Source organism: Erpetoichthys calabaricus, chromosome 12 (assembly GCF_900747795.2).
Source record: "Erpetoichthys calabaricus chromosome 12, fErpCal1.3, whole genome shotgun sequence".
NCBI lineage: Eukaryota > Metazoa > Chordata > Cladistia > Polypteriformes > Polypteridae > Erpetoichthys > Erpetoichthys calabaricus.
Window position 1 is genome coordinate 133,313,799 of NC_041405.2, and position 13,758 is coordinate 133,327,556.

A 13,758-nucleotide genomic window follows, 5' to 3' on the forward strand; every position below is an offset into this window, starting at 1 on the left:
AAATCAACTTACCTGATATACTCCTTACCTCAGTTTCCATACCACTTGTACATTTTTTTGCGCTACAGAGCAGTCAGTTGTAGCTTTATGGCCCACAGGTCTATGTGGCTGTGTCTGATCCACATATTTACTGTATTATGATTTATTTCAAGTGAATTGCTTGTTTTACATTGTTCTGTCACCATGACAGACTGTGATATTTTTCATTGTCATTGTTGCTGCTTAAAAGAATTTTTAATGGTAATGAAACCTCACAAACTATTAAGAAAACCATTTAAATGATGTTAAGCAAATACCTTGGTGTTATTAGATAGATAGATAGATAGATAGATAGATAGATAGATAGATAGATAGATAGATAGATAGATAGATAGATAGATAGATAGATAGATAGATAGATAGATAGATAGATAGATACTTTATTAATCCCCAAGGGGAAATTTTCATACTCCAGCAGCAGCATACTGATAAAAAACAATATTAAATTAAAGAGTGATAAAAATGCAGGTATAACAGACAGTAACTTTGTATAATGTTAACGTTTACCCCCCCCCAGGTGGAACTGAAGAGTCGCATAGTGTGGGGGAGGAACGATCTCCTCAGTCTGTCAGTAATTTACTAAAAATTAACCAAAACGCAGTTGAATATGGATGGCATACTTTTCCTATTCTTGCTTGTCACTCTCTATGTGTGGAAACTGCTTGCTTTCCCCAGGCATAAGGCTTTTCTCTGGTTTTCCTCCCATATCTTATGCAGGTTAAGTTAATCGGTGGTCCAGTACGGGTGTGTGAAGTTAGGCTCAGTTCGGCCCTGCCCAACTCTGTATATTCAATTTATTATAATAACTATTCATGGTGGCTCTAAAATCCATACTAACCCCTACTCTCTCTTCTGTTTCTTTTCCTGGTTTTCTGTGGTGGCGATCTGCGCCACCACCACCTAATCAAAGCACCGTGATGTTCCTACATTGATGGATTAAAAGCCAGAAGTCTGCATGGCCATCGTCATCAAGTCCTTCCATGAGAACCCTAAATACAAAGTGGACTGTTTCATTTATGTCAGGTAGAATGCCTAGAGGGGGCTGGGCGGTCTCATGGTCTGCAACCCCTGCAGATTTTATTTTTTCTCTCCAGCCGTCTGGAGTTTTTTTTTGTTTTTTCTGTCCTCCCTGGCCATTGGACCTTACTCTTATTCTATGTTAATTAGTGTTGTCTTATTCTAATTCTTACTTTGTCTTTTATTTCTCTTTTCTTCATTATGTAAAGCACTTTGAGCTACATGATTTGTATGAAAATGTGCTATATAAATAAATGTTGTTGTTGTTGTTGGTTAGATAGAGTTTTATTATCCCAGAGGGTTTATTTGTAGCACATTTGTCCTGCCAGATAAAGTCATTATTTTGGATCTGCATTCACCATATTTAAAAAAGCAACAACAAGCTTCAATCTGCCTCTATTAAAAGTTTTTAATTTTGCTCAGAGAAACTGCAATGAGCTATAATAGGTTTGGCAGGTGTCTGGAAATTTTACTCAGCCAGGATGCCCAGAGTGTGGAAGGACCGGAGAGAGAGTATTTATTGGACAGCTTCTCCCCCGGGCAGATAGAGGGCAGCCCTCTTGGTTTCCAGTGGGGCCACGGGTTATGAGCATGGGAGCTCATCCCTGTTGGAACCCGTGGCCACCGCCAGGGGGTGCATGGACCTTTCCAGGGCCTTATTTGTGTGTGCAGAAGCGTGGCCAGAAGAAGCTCATTAGGCACCTGGAGTCCGTCCAGGAGCCCTATAAAAAGGAGTCGCCTCACTCCATAAGTGGGCCAGAGTCGGGAGGAAGGAGAGGACAAAGTGCGAGGAAGAGTGCAGGCAGAAGGACTGGCAGCAAGGAAGGGAATGGACTGTGTATTGCGGTTTTGGTGATTGGTGCAAAAACTGTAAATTAACCTGTGTGCTGCCTATCTGTGTCAGGGGTTGGGGTGGCAGTACGCCCCCTAGTTGCTTATAAGAACATTTTAGAATTTACAAAGGTAATTTACAAGACCTTTGAAAGCAACATATCTAACTACCTTTGCCTTCTTCTTTCTTATAATCAGTAATTGTACATTCTTTCTTTCCTATGACTGATAATTTACCAATAATTTATAACTTCAATGCATCTGTCTTTTTTGTTTCTTTCATTTAAGAATTGTTGCAATAAATATTTTAATATTATAGCAGTTTTGTTCTTTTTTCTTGGGCCAGAGGTTTCACAGTTTCCCCCTCTCCCTTTACTGAAGCTTTTGCCCCACTTTGGTCATGTGCAGGTCATAAGGCTTCTTCTTGAGTTTGGGACTTTGCCAACTCAATGTAAATTGAATGTAAAGTATTACACTCTAGGAAGTGAAAATGTGACATTTCAATACACAATGGGAGGTCTGAAAATTGAAAGTACACATTATGAGAAACATTTAGGAGTCATAGTGGACTCTACGCTATCAACTTCCAGTCAGTGTTCACAAGCCATTAAGAAGGTTAACTGAATGTCAGATTATATAGCCATCTTTACGTATGGGCACAACGGGCACTGGCAGGGGGCCCAAGGAGCATAGGGGCCCACGATGTTTCTAATGCTTATGTATGGTTCTGTTTTGCTGTCAAAACATGGACCTCAGTGCACTACTGTGCTCGGTGGCATATGATGCTGTTAAGATGGCCCTGCCCTAATATGTACAGTACAAGTCCAAGGAGGTTGTGCTGAAGCTTTTTAACGCACTGGTGAGGCCTCATGTAGTGTACTGTGTGCAGTGTTGGTCTCCAGGCTACAAGAAGGACATAGAAAAAGTGCAGAGAAGAGCAACTAAGCTGACTCCAGGACTACAGGGGGATGTGTTATGAGGAAAGATTAAAAGAGTGGAGCCTATTCAGTTTAAACAAAAGGAGATTAAGAGGAGACATGATTGAAGTGTTTAAATTATGAAAGGAATTAGTCCAGTGGATAGAGACTGTTAATTTAAATTGAGTTCAACAAGAACATGGGGGCACAGCTGGAAACTTGCTAAGGGAAGATTAAGATGTTTGTCTTCACACATAGAACCACAGACATGGGGAATAAGTTACCAAGTAGTGTGGTAATAGTAGGATTTTAGAGACTAGACATTCTCTGTTGATGCAGACCTGTGGTGAGCATGGCTCTGGCTTTTTGTTTGTTTTTGAGAACTGTACTTTTTTGAGATTTTTCTGAATCTGTATGATCCCTGGAGACCGAAATCCTGTGCTACCACCTATCAGCCAGGTAGTCTTGTGGCCAGTTGCCAGCCTTCCATTTGTTCTTTCGTTAAGTGCAAGGTCAGGTATCCCTACTGTTTTGTCATGAAAGGTGTGAGGTGCCTTTCACCTAAGACATGATCCCATCTCAGTGCAACAAGGCACTTTTTATTGATGCCCCACCTGTATGCCACTTACCGCCTACTGCACACGACTATTGTTCTAAACTGTTTCTTTGGAATACAGCTCACAACTCATACCTGTTAGTGTGCCTTTCAGGTCTGATGGCCTGACATAATTGGTTCTAAGGCTGCTACTGTGATCCACTTCTTCTGCTGGTAGGTTTCTTCTTCTTGATCCCATGGCAGTAGTACATCCTACTTCTGGGACGATGAGCTTGAACCCAATCAACCATGATCAAGTGGCCCTACCCCTTTTAAGGTATGTCTTTCCACAAACCCTTCTCACCTGATGGTTAGAACAATAAAAAAGACAGCAGAGCAGATGTTCTTAATTTATTTATCCATTAAAATATCACATATCATGCCAGAGCAGAAGCAGGTACGTAGATGTAGCAATTTACACTATTTGACTTGAAATCGAGCAGCACTTTAAATATTATCAGCATCAGACCATCATAATAGGTGATTTCTGTCTCATGTCTCTCTTCTCAGGTGGCCAGCCCTTGCAGTAAAGCAGTTGAATCTTGCTTACAGCTGTCAGTCTGCCCTCTCTCAGGGGTCTGTTTCACACCCTTTAAGCTATCGCTTGTCTTCCTTCACTTTGTGCCTGTTTTGGTTGACATCCAGCTTCAGCTTTCTTGCAGTTTTTGCATGACCACTCCTTCGGCAGATGTACAGCAACAGCCATCAGTGCTTTAACCTACTTGTACGATGAGGGTCTCAGTTTGGGACCTTTTGGAGATGAGCTGTGGTGAGGGCCCAGACAGCTGCCCATGAGCCCAGTGTGTACTTTATGTATGCCCTTTGTTTAAACTTATGTAAAAATATCTTTTTCAACTGCTATTTATAATTAAAATACAAACAGCAATAATAGCAAGAAAATGCACCACTAGACTAGCAGAAAAATATACCATCATCACCACAAGTGGCATATGGCAGATTCACCTGCCCCGTATAGCATCCTGGGGATAGCTCATCTAATTCTTGTCAAAGTGCCACTTGCTCTTTTTGCTCTGGTGCCCCTGGAGGCTTCACTGATGCCCTCTAGTGGTTACTGTCTTCCTACTCTGTAGTAGAAAAGTGTTCTGCCACAGCCATTGAGATAGATAGATAGATAGATAGATAGATAGATAGATAGATAGATAGATAGATAGATAGATAGATAGATAGATAGATAGATAGATAGATAGATAGATAGATAGATAGATAGATAGATAGATAGATAGAGTGGGCATATATAAGAATTATTTGACTGAGAAAAGAATGTAAAATCTAGATATGTAACTATCCTAATTATTGCTTTATTTGCTTTGATCATCTGCTAATATATGCCGAAACTTCTCCTTATTTATCTTTCTTTATGATTGATTTCAGAATTGAGTGATTCTATTGGAAAAGTGCTGCTAAGTTTAACATATTTGTTTATATTTATTCACAGCCACCTCTTTTCATCTTCTGCGTTCATCTCATGCACCCTATAGTCTGTATGTTCAGTTAATAGTATCTAACTTGTTGCCAATGGCTTTCACCACCAGAGGGCGGAAGAGAGTGGCAGATGAATTGCTAAGAGTAAAACGATTTGAAGACGTTTGTTTTCCTGCGAAGGTCATCAAGATGGAAAGTTTCATTGTCTTTTCCCTTAATCCATCCTTTGTCTTGTTGTCCACAGTTTGCCAAATTGTTGTAGAGAAGGCCAGCCTTGCTACAAGAAACATGGTTGTTACTTGAGTGCTGTGGCTTTGTAAAAGCTTGGCCATAACTTTTCAGACTAACCCTTTAAAACCTCTTGATCAGTGGAGTGTAATTTTCTTGCAGCTAAGCATGGGTGCTGCTTCAGCTTATGAAACCGGATCCTGTCATTTTTCTTTGTCCATCTTGCTCACCTGCTGTAACAGACAGTGAAAATAAATGTTAAATATAACATAGAGCAACATTCTCAAATTCGCTTAATCCAGCTCAGAATTAGGTCCTGCCTTGCACATATAATGCTACTTGGGGGTGCTCCAGCCCTCCGTGATCATGAATTTGGTTGAGTGAGTTTGAGAGTGTTATGTTATGTTATGTTAAGTTAAGCAATTATCAAACAAGCTTTAATTTATAGAATAGCTTTGTACATTGAATAGCAGTAAAGTCACTCCACAACTGGGTAGCTGTGGTACAGTTGTTTTACAGGACAGTATGCTTTTAGAGTTGGTACCCAGGCAGGCTTAATGGCTTGAATGAACAACCTTATAGTTTAAAGTCTATCGTCTTTGCCAGTAGACTACACTTGGTAAACGTAATTAACATGGGCATTGACTTTTCATAAGAGTTGATGGGGTGAAAAACTTGTAGACTTCAAAATAAATAATAATAATTCAGTTTGTTCAAATTCTACATTTGACCAGTGACAATACTAAATGTTTGAGTTTAGAGATACGTCATGTTATTGAATGATTCAGCAGAGAAGACCACTTTAATGTTTTTATTTACATGAAGCATTAAAAAACTGAGGACATGTGTTGAATACTTGTTCAAAGGCATTGTAGGCTACTTATTGAATTTTCTTTTTTGATTTATAAGGAAGTCTTCATGATATTTGGAATATAACAAAATGGATTTGAATTCATTTCTTGATACTGTACTTGTAATGCTTCATCTTTTCACAAAAAAGAAACAATCACAACAACAACATCATTAATAATAATAATAATAATAATAATAATACCCCAACCAGAGTAATGCAGGAGACAGACGTGGCAATCAACAAGACATCCATCCATCCATCCATTTTCCAACCCGCTGAATCCGAACACAGGGTCACGGGGGTCTGCTGGAGCCAATCCCAGCCAACACAGGGCACAAGGCAGGAAACAATCCTGGGCAGGGTGCCAACCCACCGCAGTCAACAAGACATTGTAACTCTAATGTTAGGCTTTGAAGCATTGCTAGAGACTGATTTACTTGAAAATATAGATGTCTCACAAAAGGGCTTATATTAAATTTGGTTAAAACTTGTCAGATATCATCCTCTGTTGCTCATGACCATCTATGAGTTGGCTGATGACACTCCTCACTTCCAATCCTGGCTTGCGTTGGCTTCTCATAGTAAAAACTTTCTGACATCGAGCAGATGGTGATGTTGCATTTACTACATGCACTGTACAATACTATAATAATCTTGACAAATCATTTGTGGATAAAAGTGCAAGTGTGGCATGTCCGAACAGCCCCAGGTTGAAAGGAAAGACTGAAAACCTACCCACTGACACCTAGGACCAGGCACTCAACAAGAGATATCACCAGCGGAACATCTTGAAGCAGCAGGTTGAAAGCAAGTGTAGATTGTGCAACAGCGCTGAAGGAATGATTTGCCCTTTCATCACTAGATGTACAATGCTGGCTTCTACTGAATACTGACACATATGTGAACATGGGAGACAGCTTATGGGCATGAATAATTGTAATTACCTCCCAAGCCAGGGGATGGCGCTGTATACTAATTCTCTCTTTTTCCCTCTGCAGACCAGCAGACTTAAACCAACTCCACTGATGTCACTTCAGGTTCCCACAATATCACTTCAGGTTCCCATGATGTCATTTCTGGTTCATGGGCCTCAAGGACCCGCCCCTTCCTGTCCACTCACCATATAAATGCCAACTGTGCTCATTGTATTCAGTTCCATTTTGAACTCATGTCTATAAAGACTATTTTCTTTTGCCAATCATTTTCAAGTATACGGGGTGGCTACGCCAAACCTTCATCTTTGTTTTTGACCTTATTTCAAAATATATAAACCAGTACAACATCGTTGCCAGTTATTTAACCATAGGCTGTTGTCATCATTGGAGACACTTTCATCATTTTGAATATGGCAGTGCAAACCGATCATACCATTTTAGCTAACTGTCCTGATATTGTAGTCCATCACAAGAAGGAGAAGAAATGCCTGCTGATTGATGTAGTAGTCCCAGATGGCAACAACATCTTACTCAAAGAAGCTAAAAAGCAAAGAAAATATAAAGATCTGGAGATCAAAATTGGCAGGATGGGGGGCACCAAGATTACAATTGTGCCTGTAGTGGTCGTGGCTCTGGGTACCATCAAGAAAGGATCTGAACTAAACCATCAGGTGCTGCCAGGACACCATACAGCTCCGAGAAGTAGAGGATTACACTAATGGGAACAGCTCACATTCCTTGTAAAGTACTAGGTGCAGCAGCCGCAAGCAAATTAACATGATTATCAAATATAATAATAATAATAATATATTGGTCTATGTTACTTAATTTAAATATACATGTTTATAGTTTATAGGGTCTTTATGGTCACATGTACAGAGTACTGTGAAATTCTTACTTTCATGTGCTAATCAACATGCAACACATCACCACTCTCTGGCACCATGATTTGTGAGAACTTTCTTACCTCAGAAAGTCTATCCTCCTTACTTACATTTGTCATAACCTAGCAGCAAATTACATACCAAAGGTTATAAAGTCTTCTTTGTGACTCATCACCTGAGTCTAACTATTGGTTATGGCTCTGCTTTAGTAAGATTATGATTTTGCTGTCACCGTCACTATGAGCTACCAGTTAGGCTGACAGGTCAAAAACACTTCCATGTTTATAAGTATTCTGTACACTCACCATGGGCTCTTCAACTTAAATTTTGCCAGCATGACTGGTACTTTTGTCTAGCGTGGCTTGGGGTTGGGGGTCATTGTCTTCCTAAACTTAGGACTTGGGGGGTCAATCTGATTAAAATGATGCCTTATTACCATTGATGGAGCCTATTGTAATACAGTATGTCTTATATCTCTAATATATAAAAGTTGTCTAAGTTTGATGATGTGGCTATGAATGCTACAGTATTGTTTGATGCATTGTAAGATTTGAGACAACAGAAAGTGCTTTCTTCAGGCATCTCTTGTCCTAAATGTCCTCTGTAGATTGAAGTGTGGCTCCTTTATATACTTGGCTCGTGTCACCACCTGCTGCAGGGCCGTTTGGGTCTCCCATAGTGCCTTTGCCTTACCAATAGTCTGTGCATTGGGAGATTTTAGTGAGGATCTATGGAGACAGTTTGGATTCCCTAAGCCTTCTCAAAAATCATGGTGTTGAGAGGCCATAAGAGATCCTCAGTGATGTGGACTCAGTATCAGTAAGTGTTCATACTCAGCTTCTTTGTTCTACTGGCATTGATAGACAGCTTGTTGTTAATGCAACATTCAGTCAAAAGTTCTACATCCTCCCTTTGGACTCTCTTGTCAATGTCAATCATTGTGCTGTCAGTAAACAAGATGATGGAGTTTATGTCAAGCCCAGCAACATAACTAACGAGAGGAAGAGAGCAATGGGCTGAGTACACGGCACTAGAATACTCCGAAATTCAAACTGAGACTATTAGATACGTATTCCTCAGGCCTGGCAGACAGAGAGTTATCTGCGGATCATTATACTGTACTTGTAAACTCCCATTTGGTCATCTGCTTGACTTGAGTGACCAACACTTTGTTATATCAGACCCTGTACTACTGAAGTGTTAGTGTTCATTTGTAACTCAGTTATTTGTATTGTTTGTTTATTAATTGTTCCTTGTGATACATTGTGAGGGATGGCCTGCATTCTTACCTGGCCGGGACGCCCCCTTGAAGTGGGAAGCTAGGGTGAGACAGCTTACACAAGGCTTAGTCTTGGATCCCCACATGGATGTCCACAAGGCATGCTGGGTATTGTAGTCCTGGTGGACAACCTTGTTGGGTCCTGTGCGATCTGCAGGATTTGGGAGTCCTCACTCAGAAGCGCTTTGGGAATGCAGTCTCATGTCACTCCCAGGGATTAGATAAAAGGAGCTAGCTGCCTCCCACCAATGAGGCAGAGTCGGGAGGAAGGTGGACAGTTTTTGTGAGGATGAGTGCAGGAGGCAGTGACAGACAGAGAAACAGAAGAAAAGAGTGTTTTACTGTGCTGTATTGTACTCGTGGCTGTGGTGGGAAACGCTTGGGGGAGAGTTTCCCAAAATAAAAGACTCTTTGACTTTTACGCTTGTGTTTGAACCTGCTTGTTTTGGGTGTTTGGGGAGCTGGAGTGCCCCCTGCTGTCCGCAATATGTTGTATGTTTGTACAGTACTGTATATGATATTCATTTATCTATTTTTAGTTTGACGTGGTTACAAATTTTTGAAATGTAATGTTTTTTTAATGCCATTGCTTTATTTATTAATATTAGCTATTTGATTGTTCTGCCTCGTCATTGCAAATTTGTGCATCAATGTGAGCAGCAACAAATATTCTAAGGTGCTGTGTTAAGAATGAACTGAGTATTCATATGGGGTGGGGGGGGGGGGTTAAGGGGTGACTGAAACATTCAGAGTCGTGTCAAGCATGTGTGCTTAGGGGACATCTTCTGGACTCCAGCCTGGTAAGTCCTTCCACCCTGTGTCCAGAGAGGCCATTGTTGCTAACACAATTCCTATTACACCTATAGTTCAGAGGGATGCCAGCCAGAAGATCAATGACCTCATTTCCACACCAAGCAAGAAAGCCCTACCTAGTCCGGAAACCAAGTATAAAATCCTGAAGGAAGTGGACGTTCTTTGCTGAGGAAGATGAAGCTCTGATTCAGAAGAGACAATATTTTAGAAATCTTTGATCATGGCAGACAGCACTGTTTTGCACACTTGTGTACTGCTCTTTTCTGTATTATTTCTCATATTCTACCATTAAATGGGGTTTACCAAAATGGTACCAAAATCTTTATTCTGACTTTCTCTGTTTATTTTTACAGAAGCCAAAGATTAGCTCTTGTGTACTAGAACATGTGAAATATAAGTTTCTACCATTTTTAGTTTATCGTGTATATTCCTTGTTTCAGATCTAAGTCAGCATGAATGGCAAAAAATATTATAGTCTTTGTAGGAATATGGAAAGATTTACCTTGCCCACCTCCAGGGAGGGCAAAATAATGTAGGAATAGCAATAAATTTCACTTCAGTTCGCTTTTGCCTTTGACACACCAGTAATTAATTAAATAATTCTGTAAGGCTCCTACTTTATTTATCTTAACATTCTCGGATGTAGAAGGAGGTCTCCAGCCATTAGATGTATTAAGGTAACGAAAGCACACTTGTTTTAAGAAACAGAATAATGTAATTTATTGATAAACACAAGGATTATATAAATATGATAACTACATGTATATATTGATATTTAAGATAGGGCATAGTGTTACAAGAATGAGTCAAAGACATCATGAAGGTTTAGGGCAGCCACCTGTATATTGTTCCAGGGCTGCAAAACTGAGTTAAATTGAACAGAGATGTTCACAGATTGAAGTCCAAAACAGAACTGAATGATTAATAATAATAATAATAATAATAATAATAATAAGTTAAGATGGCGGCTTTATATGCTGAGCAAAGGAAATTACGTCACCAATGGTGACCAGAACCGGGAAGCTGTCATCAGTGGTGCCAGAACCCTGCGGGATTTCCGATGGAAGGTCTGCTAGAGATTGAGAGAGACAGTCAGCGCACCCCGCCATCCCTTGGTCTGGCGTGTAATTACAATCATTTAGGCCCTTTAGCTGTCTCCCAATCACACGTGTGTGACAGTAGATAGACTAAACAGAGATACCCTATAATATAGAGAGGCTTGCTGTTTACTTGCTATTTAGAGTTCTATTTTATCTTAACACAGATAAATTTTTGTGATACCTGTAAGAGCCAATCTTAGAAAGCTAAAGCTTTAAGTTAAACTCATAGTAGTGTTTCTTAATTTGAATAGAATAGAACTTGGTATAGCCTTTTACCAAATGTAAGTTAAATTGAGGTAGAACATGTAATGCAGTGTGTTAATTAAGTCACTTTGGAATAGGCATATTGCTAGCATGGACAGAAAGACCCATTTGCAGTTTGTAAATGAGATAGACATACAGTTTTCTGACCATTCGACTTAAAGAAAGAAACAAGATGTATTAGCTTTAAACAGAACTTTTCTTTAAACAAGGATTTTTCTTTACTTTGCAATTAAAACTTTTTCAGCATCAACCCCTGGAGTGGTGGCGGAACTACAGTCACCTTCAACTGTCCACTATCTGCATGTGCATGAGAATAGGTATAGCAATATCAGCATCCAATATGTAGCCAGCACTGAAGTCAGATCAAGTGACATGTGGGAATTCATCAGTGTTACCTCCTTGACCTTAGGTGCCATATTGTTGCAGTATTGCCAAGATACTCTGCCTCTTATGTTTTCAGACATTGGTATCCTGTGTCACTAATGCACATCTGTTGATCTCCTCATAGGCTCTGTCAAGGTACGTAATGACCCACCAGACCACGAGAAAGCACTGCCAAGTACCAAGAATTCACCCAGTGAGGGCACCTAGCCCAGCCCCTTCCAGACCTGCGACAAGAAAGCCACCGGACTCCCATAAGGAGTTGTCACTTGTGAAAGGAGCATGCCGCTAGACGGGCCTCCCAAAGAGTGACTGAATTACTTGTAATTTCCTGTTTGCTTTGATTTTGCCAAGCCCGACTTTAAGACAAAGTAATGCCATGACAGGCATGATTTTTATTTTCACCTCATCATTAAACTGGACAGCCCAGTTGGCGCCCCAGATTATTCTGAGATTATCGTAATGGGCAGAATGGTGGATCTGAGGCTAGGGATCTGTGCCAGCATTTGGAAGGTTGCCAGCTCAAATCCTGTAAATGCCAGAAGTGATTTAGCTCAATTGGGCCCTTGAGCAAGGCCCTTAACCTGCAATTGCTCCATTCTGGCTATGATCTTAACCTGCAAACAGGTACTCCAACTTGTAGGGTAAATTCAGGGGTTGATGGCAGGATTGGCACTCCAGCCACTGTTAAAAACCTCACTCTGTTCCATTCCATTTGAGCTAGTGTGGTGTCACCCATTGCACGGCTGTGCTCAAGTCCTAATCTGGGATGCTGAGGTGAACCTTGTGTTGTATGTGCTGAACCATTGCATGCTCCCAACCTGCCATTCCTGTACCCGGCCACATGTGTCACTTGACCTCTTTATAGACTGATCTTATCAAAGCTATGAGTCATTCTGTTCTACTGTCTTGATTAGATACAAAAATGTGTCTATGGTATTATCTTCTTCTTATGTCCTTTCCATATTTCTCAATTTTTATTTAGACAGAAGGGATTTTAGTCCTGCATGCCATCTGGGACTGAACTATTTCTGAGTCTTTTATGATCTCCTCTTTCAGACAACTGCTTTAACTGAAACTGCATCCCTGTGGGACAAGCAGCACTTACAGGTGGAGGATCAGCAGTGCAGAGATGCAGCCATCCACGCCGGGGCTTTACAGCCTAAGCACATTTATGTCTTCATCCCTGGGCTGTGCTGTGCTTCACTGAACTGTCACTGAATCACATGCTGGGACACAAAGCTGAGTCACTTGTGAATCATGATGCTTTTGTAGTTGTACCTGACTGAGGTATGTTAGGGGGCACTAGAGGTGAATATCAATGAGTATAATCTTTATAATATTCTCATTTTTTTTTGCCCACATGTGGTCCTGATCAGTTGCTTTGACTTAAATTTCCATTGTGTCTAAGCGTTGGTGGGGAGTCTTCTATCATGTAGTACAGTATATAGGCCACCATACTGTAGTTACCAGAGCAACCATATCAGGCTTTTTTTGTGTGAAGGGCACTTATGATCCATGCGTCACAATTAATAAGAGGTGGAGTCCTTTGTTTTAATGAAGAGACTCTGCTCAAAGTAAGTGTAGCAGCTGTAGCTCGGCGCATGTGTTCAGTGGTCTTGTGTTAATATAGTGCCTACCTGCCACTAATGGCACCCCATTTTTAATGACAGACACATGTTTGTCCAACCCTCCTGTTTAAGAAGTGCTGTGCTGCAGCCAGCGAATCTCTTCTACCAAGAGAGGCCGTTAGATTGCAAGCTTCAGTTGCACCAAATACTACAAAGAATCCAGAACTTGATTATTAGTCAAGGATATGTGAATTAAACTACGGGGGAGCCTGTACCTGAACAGCAGACACCTCAGCCTCTACTGCCTGTGTGACAAATACTGCAATTCTAAAGGAGCTGCTGAAGTGCGTCTTGAAGAACAATGTTCCCTTTTTCACGCACACTTTTCTGCTTTGCTCTGATTTAGAACACCTCCAGATGTGCCAAGTTATTCCTGTAATGCACACCTGGCATGATAAAACCCCAACATCCCATCACAGGAAATGAAAGCCCAGTTTAATTGCAGAAGCCTTTGTTCACTTTCATTTTGAAGGTCTGGGGGATGGGCTGACACGTTTCCACTGCATTAATGATGTGTGATTCTGCGTTTCTCACCTTTCTAAGTGCAG